Source organism: Oryctolagus cuniculus, chromosome 12 (assembly GCF_051225735.1).
Source record: "Oryctolagus cuniculus isolate XC-2025 breed Fujian yellow rabbit chromosome 12, ASM5122573v1, whole genome shotgun sequence".
Classification (NCBI taxonomy): Eukaryota; Metazoa; Chordata; class Mammalia; order Lagomorpha; family Leporidae; genus Oryctolagus; species Oryctolagus cuniculus.
Genome location: NC_142878.1, coordinates 115,853,036 through 115,866,821, shown reverse-complemented (window position 1 = coordinate 115,866,821; position 13,786 = coordinate 115,853,036).

Genomic DNA, 13,786 nt, shown 5'->3' with positions numbered 1-13,786 from the left:
CCTTGGAGACCTTAACCAAGATGTCACCATCTACACCAATGTCTTGAAGTGTTTCCCCTATATTTTCTCCTAGCAAATTTAGTCATAGGCCTTAAATTCAGGTCTTTAATGCATCCCCAGTAAGCTTAGGAGCCCCAAAATTATTCAGCTATCTGATGGTAATAAGGTATATAACATGCAATATCTTTTAAGATGATTTATTTACTTTATTTGCAAGATAGAGTTAGAGGAAGAGAGAGAGAGAGAGAGAGAAAGAGGAGAGAGAGAGAGAGAGAAAGGGGGGCATCTTTTATCTACTTCACTCCCCAGATGGCTGCAATGGCCAAGGCTGGGCCAGACCAAAGCCAGGAGCTGGGAGCTTCTTCCAGGTCTCCCTCGTGGGTGCAGGGGCCCAAGCACTTCTGCTACTACCCCAGGTATGTTAGCAGGGAGCTGAATTGGAAGTGGAGCGGCCAGGACTCAAACTGGCACCTGTATGTGATGCTAGCACCTCAAGCAGTGGTTTAACCCACTGCACCACAGTACCAGCCCCCAAATGCAATCTTATTGTAAATACATCCTTAAGATGAACATTCTCAGAGAAAGAAAACAATTAGGAAAAATATTTTAATTCGGTGCGATTGCAGCATACAACACAATGAAAAATGGCTCTCAGATGAAAGGCAATCTTCCCTCATCAAAGCACAGACAAACCAAAGAGAAATTGTTTATTGATATTTCTCATTTCTAAAGTAAGTGCACTCTGAAGTCCCTTGTATGTTGATTTTCTACCAGTGTCTTGCATCAATCTCTTTGCATGGTCTGAGCATCGTATGCAATGTTCATCTGTGAGACAAAACCTCTGCATCACATGTCTTTGTGAACACTTGACTCTCTTTTCAGCAGGAAGCATGGACTCGTGTGTATACTCTTGTCCATGCTTCTGCCATTCTTTCTTGGGCTCATCCTAATTGGGCATTTACCACCGTTCTAGGGACACTTCCTGTATGGTCACTAGCAACCATGAGTCCCGTAGCGCCGCCTCAGCTCCTGACTTGTCCAACCTGCTGCAGCCCTGGAGCTGATGCTAAACTTTTGGTTGCCTAATAGTAACTATTGTAAAGGACTCAGCCTAGGTATTATCCATTGTGATCCAATATTGTTGTTTCAAAATATTTGGCATAGCATTCCTTATGTTTTCCTTTAAGAACTCCCCCTCCCTCAGACCCTTTGAGTGCACCATAGTCTATTATGACACATGTTCAACCATTGTGTTGCTCTACCATTTCCAAATGAATATCATTCTTTACAAAACCTGATTATTTTTGCTTTTGAGATTGCCATTGTCCTGGGGATATCACAGAAAACCTGGCCAGGTGGCCCAAGGCATCATGTTCTCTCCCAAGAGGCCCCTTCTTTTCCTACATGCCCCAGACAGGTTCCAAGAGGCCTGACTGCTGGCCTTGGAGTTGTCACTGAGATCATATGTGAAGTGGGGGCCAGGATGAGCTCATTCTGGTGTTGAAGGTGCTGACCTTTTGAAAGGATGAGAGGTTGTTCTCTAGTCACTGAGCTGCAAGGGGCATCTCTACTCCTAGATTCAATTAATCCATAGCCTGGGGGAGAAAAAAACAATTTCCTGCAGCCTCAGGCCCCCATAGGCAAAAGTCCCTTCTGGCTCAGTCATCCTGCCCTCCCTGTGTACTCTCAGAGCCTCCAGAGGTTTTGTGGGGAATCTCAGAATATCCTGATGCTGGTCAGTGGTGGTGAGGCAGGCCTGAGAATGGATCTTAGGCACCCAGGGTGTGGGGCTGTGTGAGTGGGCAGAAATGAGTGCAGGCATCCTCAACTCTAGCCAAGTACAAAGCACTAGAGAGAATCCTCTTCCTGGATCCAGGCCTTGGGGAGCTCCGGGCTGGTCTATGTATCAGTGTGTGCAAAGCTCATGAGTATTCACGTGGGGCCCAAATCACCTCATCGTTAGAGAAGTAACACCAGTAACTGGAACATCTCTTCTATGTGGTGTGGATACCTGTTCATTTGTCAGGCACCCCCCAAGTGGCACCTGGAGACCTGGCTTGGACTGGAAGCTGAGTATGAATTCTTGGTTAACAACATCCAGGTGCAGAATGCAGTTTCTCTCTGAATAAAGGAGAGAAGATAAAAATTTGGATGGGGGAATGAAGTAGCAGGGTAAGACCCTTCAAGCTAATCAAGGGTGGGTTATCAGGTAACTAACTAACAGGAGCTACCCTGCAGATTCTCTCTGGCAGGTGTGTTCCTGCAGGGCTCCTGGAGCTACATCCAGGCCTGCCTGTCCTCAAAGAGGCACCCCTGGGCCAGAGTGCAAATCTTGAGTTTTAATCCACATTCTGAGGCAGCCCCTGCTTCCCCCCTGAACTTAATTGTTACTGTGGATTCATTCTGAGAGGAGGAGCGCAGTGGGGGCAAGAGGCACGGAGTCACCACACAGATCCCAGGAGTTGGGTGAAAGCGGGTGAGAGGCGAGCAGCCTGCAGACTTATTTATTTCAGTTGGTACAACAGCTTATATAGTCGAAGCAGCCAATCCAGTCAAGGGGCGGTTTATGCCCTAACCAATCATAGCCCATTGCCAGGCAGGCTCCATTGCCGTGTGGTTTCCAAAGCCATCCAATCACAGGCTATTGCCAGGCAGGCTCTGTTGCCAGCAGCCATCTTGGCATGGCCTTCTTGTTCCACCACATTGCCCCCTTTTTGTTTATTTTCTTTTTTTTTTTTTTTAGAAAAACCAAGATGGAAGAATGTTTAATTAAAAATCGCATCACTTCAGATAATACTCAGGCAATTTTTAAAATGTTCTGTTTCTGCCAGCACAGGAGTGTCTCCTTGGCACTAGGTAAGAGAAGGGGCCACATTCTCACCTTATAGTCTCCTCTGTTTGGTCCACTTCACCGACTTAACCAGGGAAGGAGGGGATGGTGACGTTGTCTACTATCAAATTCTCCTCCCCACAGCAACATAAATAATTGCTGTGGGCAAGAGTGAGCACACACCAAGTTCATCACCTGTCTCTATCTTGGTAAGTAAGGCTTAGTCTCATCCCAGGGGCATTGGAATTAAAACAAAATAACAAACAAAAGGAGCAGACCAACTGCCCGCTTCTCTTCAGTGAATATTCTGGCCGGCAAGCCAGGGAAGTGTCCTTGAAGCAGGTGTGCCGGCCCTCTGCCCAAAGGCCCAGCAAAGCAACTCTGACAGACTGTTGAGGCCACACATATGTCCACATTTCTTAGCTATTTTAGAGAAAAAGGAACTTTGGCCTGAATGTTAACTATACCTCTCGTACACATTTCATTTTAACATAAATAGAAATATATTATAATCCATTTAGAAATTCAGAAAAGGTTTAAAAAAGAAAAAAAGAGAAAACTGTCCCAAGCATCCTACTCCAATATAGTTTACACTCATCTCTTGGTATATTTCTTCCAGGTCTTCATACAAGGTATGTAAATATCACAGGGTATTGGCAAGTTTATAATTTTCAATGGAATTTCTATCAGTATTACCTCATAATTATAAATACAGTTATTGACAGGCTACCTAAAGGGTCCAAGTTACATTTTATAATTAATGTAAACATTTCTCAGTTTGGGGGTAAACTGTTTCTAAAATTTTGCTTTAATGGAACTGCAACTTCAGCAGTGTGGCTCTGGGTAACTTTTTAGCTTTTCTAAGCTTCTGCTTTTTTTTTCTCTTTCAAAACATATAAATAATATTAGTGAGCATTAGACTTTCATGATAGTTAAAATAGATAATGCATTCAAAGCAAGTCATATGTCATAAAACATAGGCTTCTGCTGAGTAAATAGTGGGTACTAGAGGTTAATTTCTCATTGGATTTTCTTGGAAGAAATATCTGCATACAAGGCAGAAACACATGAGAAAGGTAAGGATGCTCCAGTCTTTCATTTGGGAAGGAGATTCCACTGGGAATGTTAGTGGAGAGACAGTCAATACTGCCACAGCGAGAAGCCCAGGCGTGACCAACCTGGTCTTTGCGAGGTCAGGGCCATTTCAATTTTAGAGGTAGTGGAGTTAGAAGTACACTCACAAAAAGTATGGTCTTAGAAACTGTACATTTTAAACATGCACATTTAACAAAGTAACAAATTAAGAAAAACAACAGAAGTCAGAATAAGGGTGGCAGCCGTGGCACAGCGGGTTAAGCCACCTCTGGTGATGCCCACACCCTACATAGGAGTACTGATTGGGATCCCTGCTCCTCTGCTTCTAATAAAGCTTCCTGTGAGGTAGCAAATGGTGGCTCAAGAGCTTGGGCTCCTGCCACACTTAGGCCAACCCTGGCTGTTGGGGACATTTTTGGGGGATGAACCAGAAGATGGAAGGTCTCACCCTATGTGTTTGTGTTTTGCTCTATAGCTCTGCCTTAACAAGTAGATGAAAATAAAAAAATAAGAGTAAAGGCAACATAATAGCTTCTGTACAAAGCACTGGTTCTTAACTAGCACAATTCTGCCCCTTGCCAGGGAATATCTGGCAACGCCAAGAGGTATTTTGGGTTGTTACACCTGGAAAGGAGTGGTTAGGAGGCCAGGCTTGCAATGCACTGGGCAATCTGCAGCACAAAGACTTACTAGGCCCTGCTATGGTTTCTTTTTTTTTTTAATCTTTTATTTAATTAATATAAATTTCCAAAGTACGACTCATGGATTACAATGGCTTCCCCCCCCATACCATCCCTCCCACCCACAACCCTCCCCTTTCCCACTCCCTCTCCCCTCCCCTTACATTCACATCAAGATTCATTTTCGATTATCTTAATATACAGAAGATCAGCTTAGTATACCTTAAGTAAGGATTTCAACAGTTTGCTCCCACACAGAGACATAAAGTGAAAAATAATAGATGATTTTTTTTAAATGATGATGAAATCAGATCAGACCTATTGTCATGTTCAATCCCAGTGAGAGTCAAGTTGGGAGTTGATAAATTTTTTTTTACAGAAGATCAGTTTAGTGTACATTAAGTAAAGATTTCAACCGTTTGCACCCCCATAGAAACACAAAGTGAAATATACTGTTTGAGTACTCGTTATAGCATTAAGCCTCAATGTGCAGCACATTAAGGACAGAGATCCTACATGAGGAGTAAGTGCACAGTGACTCCTGTTGTTGACTTTACAAATTGACACTCCTGTTTATGGCATCAGTAATCTCCCTATGCTCCAGTCATGAGTTTCCAAGGCTATGGAAGCCCCTTGAGTTCTCCGACTCTTATCTTGTTTAGACAAGGTCATAGTCAAAGTGGAGGTTCTCTCCTCCCTTCAGAGAAAGGCACCTCCCTCTTAGAAGACCTGTTCTTTCCACTGGGATCTCACTCACAGAGATCTTTTTGCCAGAGTGTCTTGGCTTTCCATGCCTGAAATACTCTCATGGGCTTTTCAGCCAGATCCGAGTGCCTTTAGGGCTGATTCTGAGGCCAGAGTGCTATTTAGGACATCCGCCATTCTATGAGTCTGCTGAGTATCTCACTTCCCATGTTGGATCACTCTCCCCTTTATTTATTCTATCGGTTAGTGTTAGCAGGTACTAGACTTGTTTATGTGCTCCCTTTGACTCTTAGTCCTATCATTATGATCAATTGTGAACTGAAATCGATCACTTGGAATAGTGAGATGGCATTGGCACATGCCACCTTGATGGGATTGAACTGGAATCCCCTGGTATGTTTCCAACTCTACCAATTGGGGCAAGTCAGCCCGAGCATGCCCCAAGTTACACATCTCTTCCCTCTCTTATTCCCACTCTTATGTTTAACAGGGATCATATTTCAGTTAATTTTCAACACTTAAGAATAACTGTGTGATAATTACAGAATTAAACCAGTCATATTAAGTAGAACAGACAAAAAAAATACTAGGAGTGATAATGTATTAAGTTGTCCATTAACAGTCAGGGTTATGCTGATCAAGTCACCGTTTCTCATAGTGTCCATTTCACTTCAGGAGGTTTCCTTTTTGGTGTTCAGTTAGTTGTCACCGATCAGGAAGAATATATGGTATTTGTCCCTTTGGGACTGGCTTACTTCACTCAGCATGATGTGTTCCAGATTCCTCCATTTTGTTGCAAATGACTGGATTTCGTTGTTTCTTACTGCGGTATAGTATTCTAAAGAGTACATATCCCATAATTTCTTTATCCAGTCTACCGTTGATGGGCATTTAGGTTGGTTCCAGGTCTTGGCTATTGTGAATTGTGCTGCAATAAACATTAGGGTGCAGACCGCTTTTTTGTTTGTCATTTTAAACTCCTTTGGGTAAATTCCAAGGAGTGGGATGGCTGGGTCGTACAGTAGGGTTATCTTCAGGTTTCTGAGGAATCTCCAGACTGATTTCCATAGTGGCTTGACCAGTTTGCATTCCCACCAACAGTGGGTTAGTGTCCCTTTTTCCCCACATCCTCGCCAGCATCTGTTGTTGGTAGATTTCTGTATGTGAGCCATTCTAACCGGGGTGAGGTGAAACCTCATTGTGGTTTTGATGTGCATTTCCCTGATTGCTAGTGACCTTGAACATTTTTTCCTGTGCCTGTTGGCCATTTGGATTTCCTCTTTTGAAAAATGTCTATTGAAGTCCTTGGCCCATCTCTTAAGTGGGTTGTTGGTTTTGTTGTTGTGGAGTTTCTTGATCTCTTTGTAGATTCTGGTTATTAACCCTTTATCTGTTGCATAGTTTGCAAATATTTTTTCCCATTCTGTCGGTTGTCTGTTCACTCTCCTGACTGTTTCTTTTGCAGTACAGAAACTTCTCAATTTGATGCAATCCCAATAGTTGATTTTGGCTTTGACTGCCTGTGCCTCCCGGGTCTTTTCCAGAAATTCTTTGCCTGTGCCAATATCTTGAAGGGTTTCTCCAATGTTCTCTAATAACTTAATGGTGTCAGGACGTAGATTTAGGTCTTTAATCCATGTTGAGTGGATTTTTGTGTAAGGTGTAAGGTAGGGGTCTTGCTTCATGCTTCTGCACATGGAAATCCAATTTTCCCAGCACCATTTATTGAATAGACTGTCCTTGCTCCAGGAATTAGTTTTAGATCCTTGATCAAATATAAGTTGGCTGTAGATGTTTGGATTGATTTCTGGTGTTTCAGTTCTGTTCCATTGGTCTATCCATTTGTTTCTGTACCAGTACCATGCTGTTTTGATTACAACTGCCCTGTAGTATGTCCTGAAATCTGGTATTGTGATGCCTCCGGCTTTGTTTTTGTTGTACAAGATTGCTTTAGCTATTCGAGGTCTCTTGTGCCTCCCTATAAATTTCAGCACCATTTTTTCCAGATCTGAGAAGAATGTCTTTGGTATCTTGATTGGTATTGCATTGAATCTATAAATTGCTTTTGGGAGAATGGACATTTTGATGATGTTGATTCTTCCAATCCATGAGCATGGAAGATTTTTCCATTTTTTGGTATCCTCTTCTATTTCTTTCTTTAAGGTTTTGTAATTTTCATCGTAGAGATCTTTAACGTCCTTGGTTAAGTTTATTCCAAGGTATTTGATTGTTTTTGTAGCTATTGTGAATGGGATTGATCTTAGCAGTTCTTTCTCAGTCATGGCATTGCTTGTGTATACAAAGGCTGTTGATTTTTGTGCATTGATTTTATATCCTGCCACTTTGCCAAACTCCTCTATGAGTTCCAATAATCTCTTAGTAGAGTTCTTTGGATCCTCTAAGTACAGAATCATATCGTCTGCAAAGAGGGATAGTTTGACTTCTTCCTTCTTAATTTGTATTCCTTTGATTTCTTTTTCTTGTCTGATGGCTCTGGCTAAAACTTCCAGAACTATGTTAAATAGCAGTGGTGAGAGTGGGCATCCCTGCCTGGTGCCAGATTTCAGTGGAAATGCTTCCAACTTTTCCCCATTCAATAGGATGCTGGCCGTGGGTTTTTTATAAATTGCTTTGATTATATTGAGGAATGTTCCTTCTATACCCAATTTGCTTAGAGTTTTCATCATGAAAGGGTGTTCAATTTTATCAAATGCTTTCTCTGCATCAATTGAGATAATCATATGGTTTTTCTTTTGCAGTCTGTTAATGTGGTGAATCACATTGATTGATTTGCGAATGTTGAACCATCCCTGCATACCAGGGATGAATCCCACTTGGTCTGGGTGGATGATTTTCCTGATGTGTTGTTGTACTCTATTGGCCAGAATTTTATTGAGGATTTTTGCGTCTATGTTCATCAGGGATATTGGTCTATAATTTTCTTTCAGTGCTGCATCTTTCTCTGGCATAGGGATTAAGGTGATGCTGGCTTCATAGAAAGAATTTGGGAGGATTCCCTCTTTTTCGATTGTTCTGAATAGTTTGAGAAGAAATGGGATTAGTTCTTCTTTAAATGTCTGGTAGAATTCAGCAGTGAATCCATCTGGTCCTGGGCTTTTCTTTGTTGGGAGGGCCTTTATTACTGTTTCAATTTCTGTTTCAGTTATGGGTCTATTTAGGTTTTCTCTGTCTTCATGGTTCAATTTTGGTAGATTGCATGTGTCCAGGAATCTATCCATTTCTGATAGGTTTTCCTGTTTGTTGGCATACAGGTCCTTGTGGTAATTTCTGATGATTCTTTTTATTTCTGTGGTGTCTGTTGTTACGTTTCCTTTTTCATCTCTGATTTTATTGATTTGGGTCTTTTCTTTTTTTAGTTAGTTGGGCCAATGGGGTGTCAATTTTGTTTATTTTTTCAAAAAACCAGCTTCTCGCTTGGCTGATTTTTTGTAGTGTTTTTTTGGATTCAATCCTGTTAATTTCTTCTCTGGTTTTAATTATTTCTCTTCTTCTACTAGATTTGGGTTTGGTTTGCTGCAGTTTTTCTAGGTCCTTGAGGTGCGCTGAAAGCTCATTTATTTGGTACCTTTCCAATTTCTTGATATAGGCACCTATTGCTATAAATTTGCCTCTCAATACTGCTTTTGCTGTATCCCATAAGTTTTGATATGTTGTGTTATTGTCTTCATTTACTTCCAGAAAGTTTTTGATTCCTCTTTTGATTTCTTGAATGACCCAGTGTTCATTCAGGAGCATGTTGTTCAGTCTCCATGTGTTTGCATACTCTCTAGGGATTCCTGAGTTGCTAATTTCCAGCTTCATTCCGCTGTGGTCTGAGAAGCTGCATGGTATGATTCTAATTCTTTTGAATTTGCTGAGACTTGCTTTATGGCCTAGTATGTGATCAATCCTAGAGAAGGTTCCATGCACTGCTGAGAAGAATGTAAAATCTTTAGATGTAGGATTGAAAGTTCTGTAGATATCTGTTAGATCCATTTGGGCAATAGTGTCAATTAAATCTGCTGTTTCCTTGTTGATCTTCTGTCCGGATGATCTGTCTATTTCTGAGAGTGGAGTATTGAAGTCCCCCAGTACTATTGTATTGGAATCTAAATCTCCCTTTAAGTCCCTTAACATATCTTTTAAATAGACCGGTGCCCTGTAATTAGGTGCATATGCATTTATAATAGTTACATCTTCCTGTTGAATTGAACCCTTAATCATTATATAGTGTCCCTCTTTGTCTCTTTTAACAGTTTTTGTATTAAAGTTTATTTTGTCTGATATTAATATGGCTACACCTGCTTTTTTTGTTTCTGTTGGCATGGAATATCTTTTTCCAACCTTTCACTTTCAGTCTGCATGCCTCTTTGTTAGAGAGATGTGTTTCTTGTAGGCAACAAATAGTTGGGTTGTGTTCTTTGAGCCAGTCAGCCAAACGGTGTCTTTTAACTGGAGAATTCAGACCATTAATGTTCAATGTGACTATTGATACATAGTGACTTTGCCCTGCCATTTTCCCGGAGATATTTTCTAGTATATGCTTTGAGCTTCCCATGCTCTTTTACTGGTAGGTGTTTTTCCTTTAGCTTCTTTCATATTGATGGCCGTGTTTCTGTGTTTCTGAGTGTAGCACATCTTTAAGTATCTTTTGCAGGGCTGGACGAGTGGCCACAAAGTCTTTCAATTTCTGTTTGCTATGAAAGGTCTTTATTTCACCTTCATTCACAAATGAGAGCTTGGCAGGATATAATATTCTGGGCTGGCAATTTTTCTCTCTTAGCACCTGTGCTATGTCTCACCATTCCCTCCTAGCCTGTAGTGTTTCTGATGAGAAGTCTGCTGTGAGTCTGATTGGAGATCCTCTGAGAGTAATCTGACATTTCTCTCTTGCACATTTTAGGATCTTTTCTTTATGTTTCACTGTGGTAAGTTTAATTACCACGTGTCGTGGTGAGGATCTATTTTGGTCATGTTTATTGGGGGTTCTATGCCTTCAGGAACTCCTAGAACTCGAATGTTGGTTTTTTTAATAGTATCCTGTAGATTCCCAACAATATTTTTTAGATTTCTAATTTCCTCTTCTTTTCTTTGGTTTGACTGTATGTTTTCCTGTGCTCTATCTTCTAAGTCCGATATTCTCTCTTCTGCTTCACCCATTCTGTTTTTAAGGCTTTCTAATGTGTTTGTCATTTGATCTATTGAGCTCTTCATTTCATTTTGATTTCTCTTCACTATCACACTTTCCTGTTCTACTAGTTTCTGAGTTTCATTTTGACTCTTCCTTAAAATTTCATTTTCACGAGAGAGATTTTCTATCTTGTCCATTAAGGATTTCTGTAGTTCAAGGATTTGCTTTTGAAAACTTCTAAATGTTCTTATCATAAATTTTTTGAAATCCGTATCTTGCATTTCTTCTATCTCATCATCTTCATACTCTTGGCTTGGGGTGTTTTGCTTATTTGGAGGCATCATAGTGTCATCGTTGATCTTGTTCCCTCGATTTCTGTGTTTGTTACTCGGCATAGTTAATTCTTCTTCTGTCACTGTGAGTTTTTTTTTTTATTTTTTTTTTTTTATTTTTTTTATACTGTGTCCGTGTTAAGTGGACTGCCTGCTGTTGGAGGAGCCTTGGAGGCTTGAGATGGGTGCAGCCTGAGAGCTCTGCCTGGTTCTTCCTGGTTAAGGGTGTGCAAAGGTGACACCCTCAGGTTATGCGTGGTAAATCTCTCTCTTTTTATTTATTTATGTATTTTATTTATTCAGGGGGTAAGTAACACCGCACGGCACGGCTGTGCAGAATTGATGGTATTTCGCTTTCAGTCTTTGGCTTCTACCCGCAGAGTCCCAGAGTCCCTTTAGGCTCCTCTGGACTCCCACTGGGTTGCCTAGGCTACTGAATTGTAGTGACTCAGTTCCTTAGCTCTCCCCCATTGATATGTAAATCCAGAGAGGGGGCCTGCTCTTTGTCTCTTGGGAATTCTTCAAGCCTTGCAGCCTTGCAACCTTTGCAAGGTTAGGGGGAAGAGAAACCCCGAAGCTTTTTTTTCCTTCTTTCCGGTAGTGAGTTTGCTGCACTTTCCGGCCCCCCTCTAGATTCTGACCCCCGTTTCCCCACCAATGTCTCGGGTTATTGAGCTCACCTCCCCTTCCAGCGCCGATGTGTGGACTCAGAGCCCTGAGCGTCCCAAGTCTCCCCGCTGTTGTCTGTGTGGCATGCACTCCCCTTCGAGCACTGGCGTGCAGACCCTGGGGCTTCCGCGGCTGGGTCCCGCAGCTTGGCTTCCGCGCGGTGGGCGACCTTGTTCTCCCAGTAGGTCCTCCGATTCACGGCCACTGGATCCAGAAGAGTTTCCCCTGCAGTATTTTCCTGGTTCTTTTTTCTGCGGCTACCGTAACTCCCCTTTTATTAAACTAAATTTTCCCAGACTATCGGTGCGTGCCCTCACTATTCCGCCATCTTCCCCTTTTTGTTTATTTTCGAGCAACAGGAGGCATGATTCTTGGCCATACCATTGTTGACCCCATTTCCATGTGGTCTCCGTTCATGGCTGTGCCTGTCTTAGGTTGTCCGCCAGGGGATCTTACCCGTCATTGACTAACCAGCACTCAAAACGGGAGACCATAGGAGTGCTTGCTCAGATGGGGGTAGGAATGAGGAACAATGGTAACCGCATGCAGGCTGTGGGCCATTTGAGTGGCTGACCAGAGCTAGTGGGGGTATAAAACAGTAACAAATATGGCTATGGGCAGTTCCTCAGGGTAGGATGATAGGGCAGTAGCTTGACAATTGGTAGCAGGTGCATCCACTAACAAGGTGGACTCTGTCTTGTTCAGCTAGTTCTGGTTGACTATCAGTTGCAGGCTTGATGTTTCTGGCTGGTACCCAAATGGGCTATCCCACATTCTCTGGATAGACACAAGCATATCCTTGGCCCTTGGTCAGCAAAAGCCTTTCTATGGGTGTTGGAATCCAGGGCCTGAATTCCACATCTGCTGCTACATTTAGGGCAAACATGCAGGTGGGATGGGGTCTAGCAGCTGCTCTGAGAGCCTGGGGTACCTGGGAACTGCCACAAACATGGGGACCCTCACTGGGTGCAGATGGGATGACCTCACATGGGTTATTGCCTCAAGGTCATCTAAGTTCATCCCATGGGTATCTGGGGGGTGTCTAACTAGGCATTGCTGCGTTGTCTGCTGACACGTCATTTTCACTGTCAGAGCGCTCTCTCCCTAAGTCATCAACTGATGTCTGTGAGACAGGGACCTGGAGTGACAGGCTCTCATCACTCACAGATTCATTATGTTTGGTCATCTGTGTGGGTTTCTGAGAGGGGGTATCTTTCCCATGTTTGAGTGCTTAAGAGCAGAACGGCACGCCAACTCTAGCCAAAGGAAAGACACGCACAGCACTGCTGCCATAACAAAACAAATTCCTAGCACCTCAGTGGTTGATGGCATTATGCAGGGGTTCCCTACGTTAGACAGACAGACAGTGGTGTATCAGGTCGTACGTTTGTCCTGTGCTTAGTGGGAGACTTCCTTGATTCGTTAGGTCAAGGCCATATGCTCACACGGTGTCTCCGGAGCGTCAACTCTCTCAAGGGAGGGTAGATGACTTGGTTCCAAATTCTGGGATGATCAGTCCCTTATGTGAATTCACCAGGTGAACTGAAAGTAAGAGGAGCTGAGAAGCGGCGTACACTTCTGGGCGATGTGTGCTTACCCTGGGATCACTTAGACCGAGAACAAGGACAAGGAAAGGGGCGTAGGAGGGGGTTTTGTGCTCACCCTCACAGAACCAAACAGCACACAAAACACCGAGGGGCCTACTTGCCAAAATCAAGGGAGGACCTCACCGAGTCCGACACACTGTCTCTCTCTCAGTCACGTTGGTGCCAGATGTTGCTGTGGATTCATTCTGAGAGGAGGAGCGTGGTGGGGGCAAGAGGCACGGAGTCACCACACAGATCCCAGGAGTTGGGTGAAAGTGGGTGAGAGGCGAGCAGCCTGCAGACTTGTCTATTTCAGTTGGTACAACAGCTTATATAGTCGAAGCAGCCAATCCAGTCAAGGGGCGGTTTATGCCCTGACCAATCACAGCCTGTTGCCAGGCAGGCTCCATTGCCAGGTGGTTTCCCAGGGAGTTTCTGAAGCAATTCCTGAGTAACTGATGCTTTCTTGCCAGCAGCCATCTTGGCATGGCCTTCTCATTATACCACACGATCCCTTAAGGGTGCAGGGGCCCCGACATGTGGTGCCAGTGCCCCCCGAGCCATGAGGGTGCCAGCATCCCCAGCCCCATGAGTGTGCCTGAACTACCAACCCCATGAGGGTGGCTGCTGCCCCTGACCCTGTGAGGATGGCTGCCACCTGACCTGGTCAGGGTGGCTGTGGCCACCGACCCTGTGATGGTGCCCATGCCCCCTGACCTGTGAGGGTGCCTCTGTCCCCCGACCCATGAGGTTGCCAG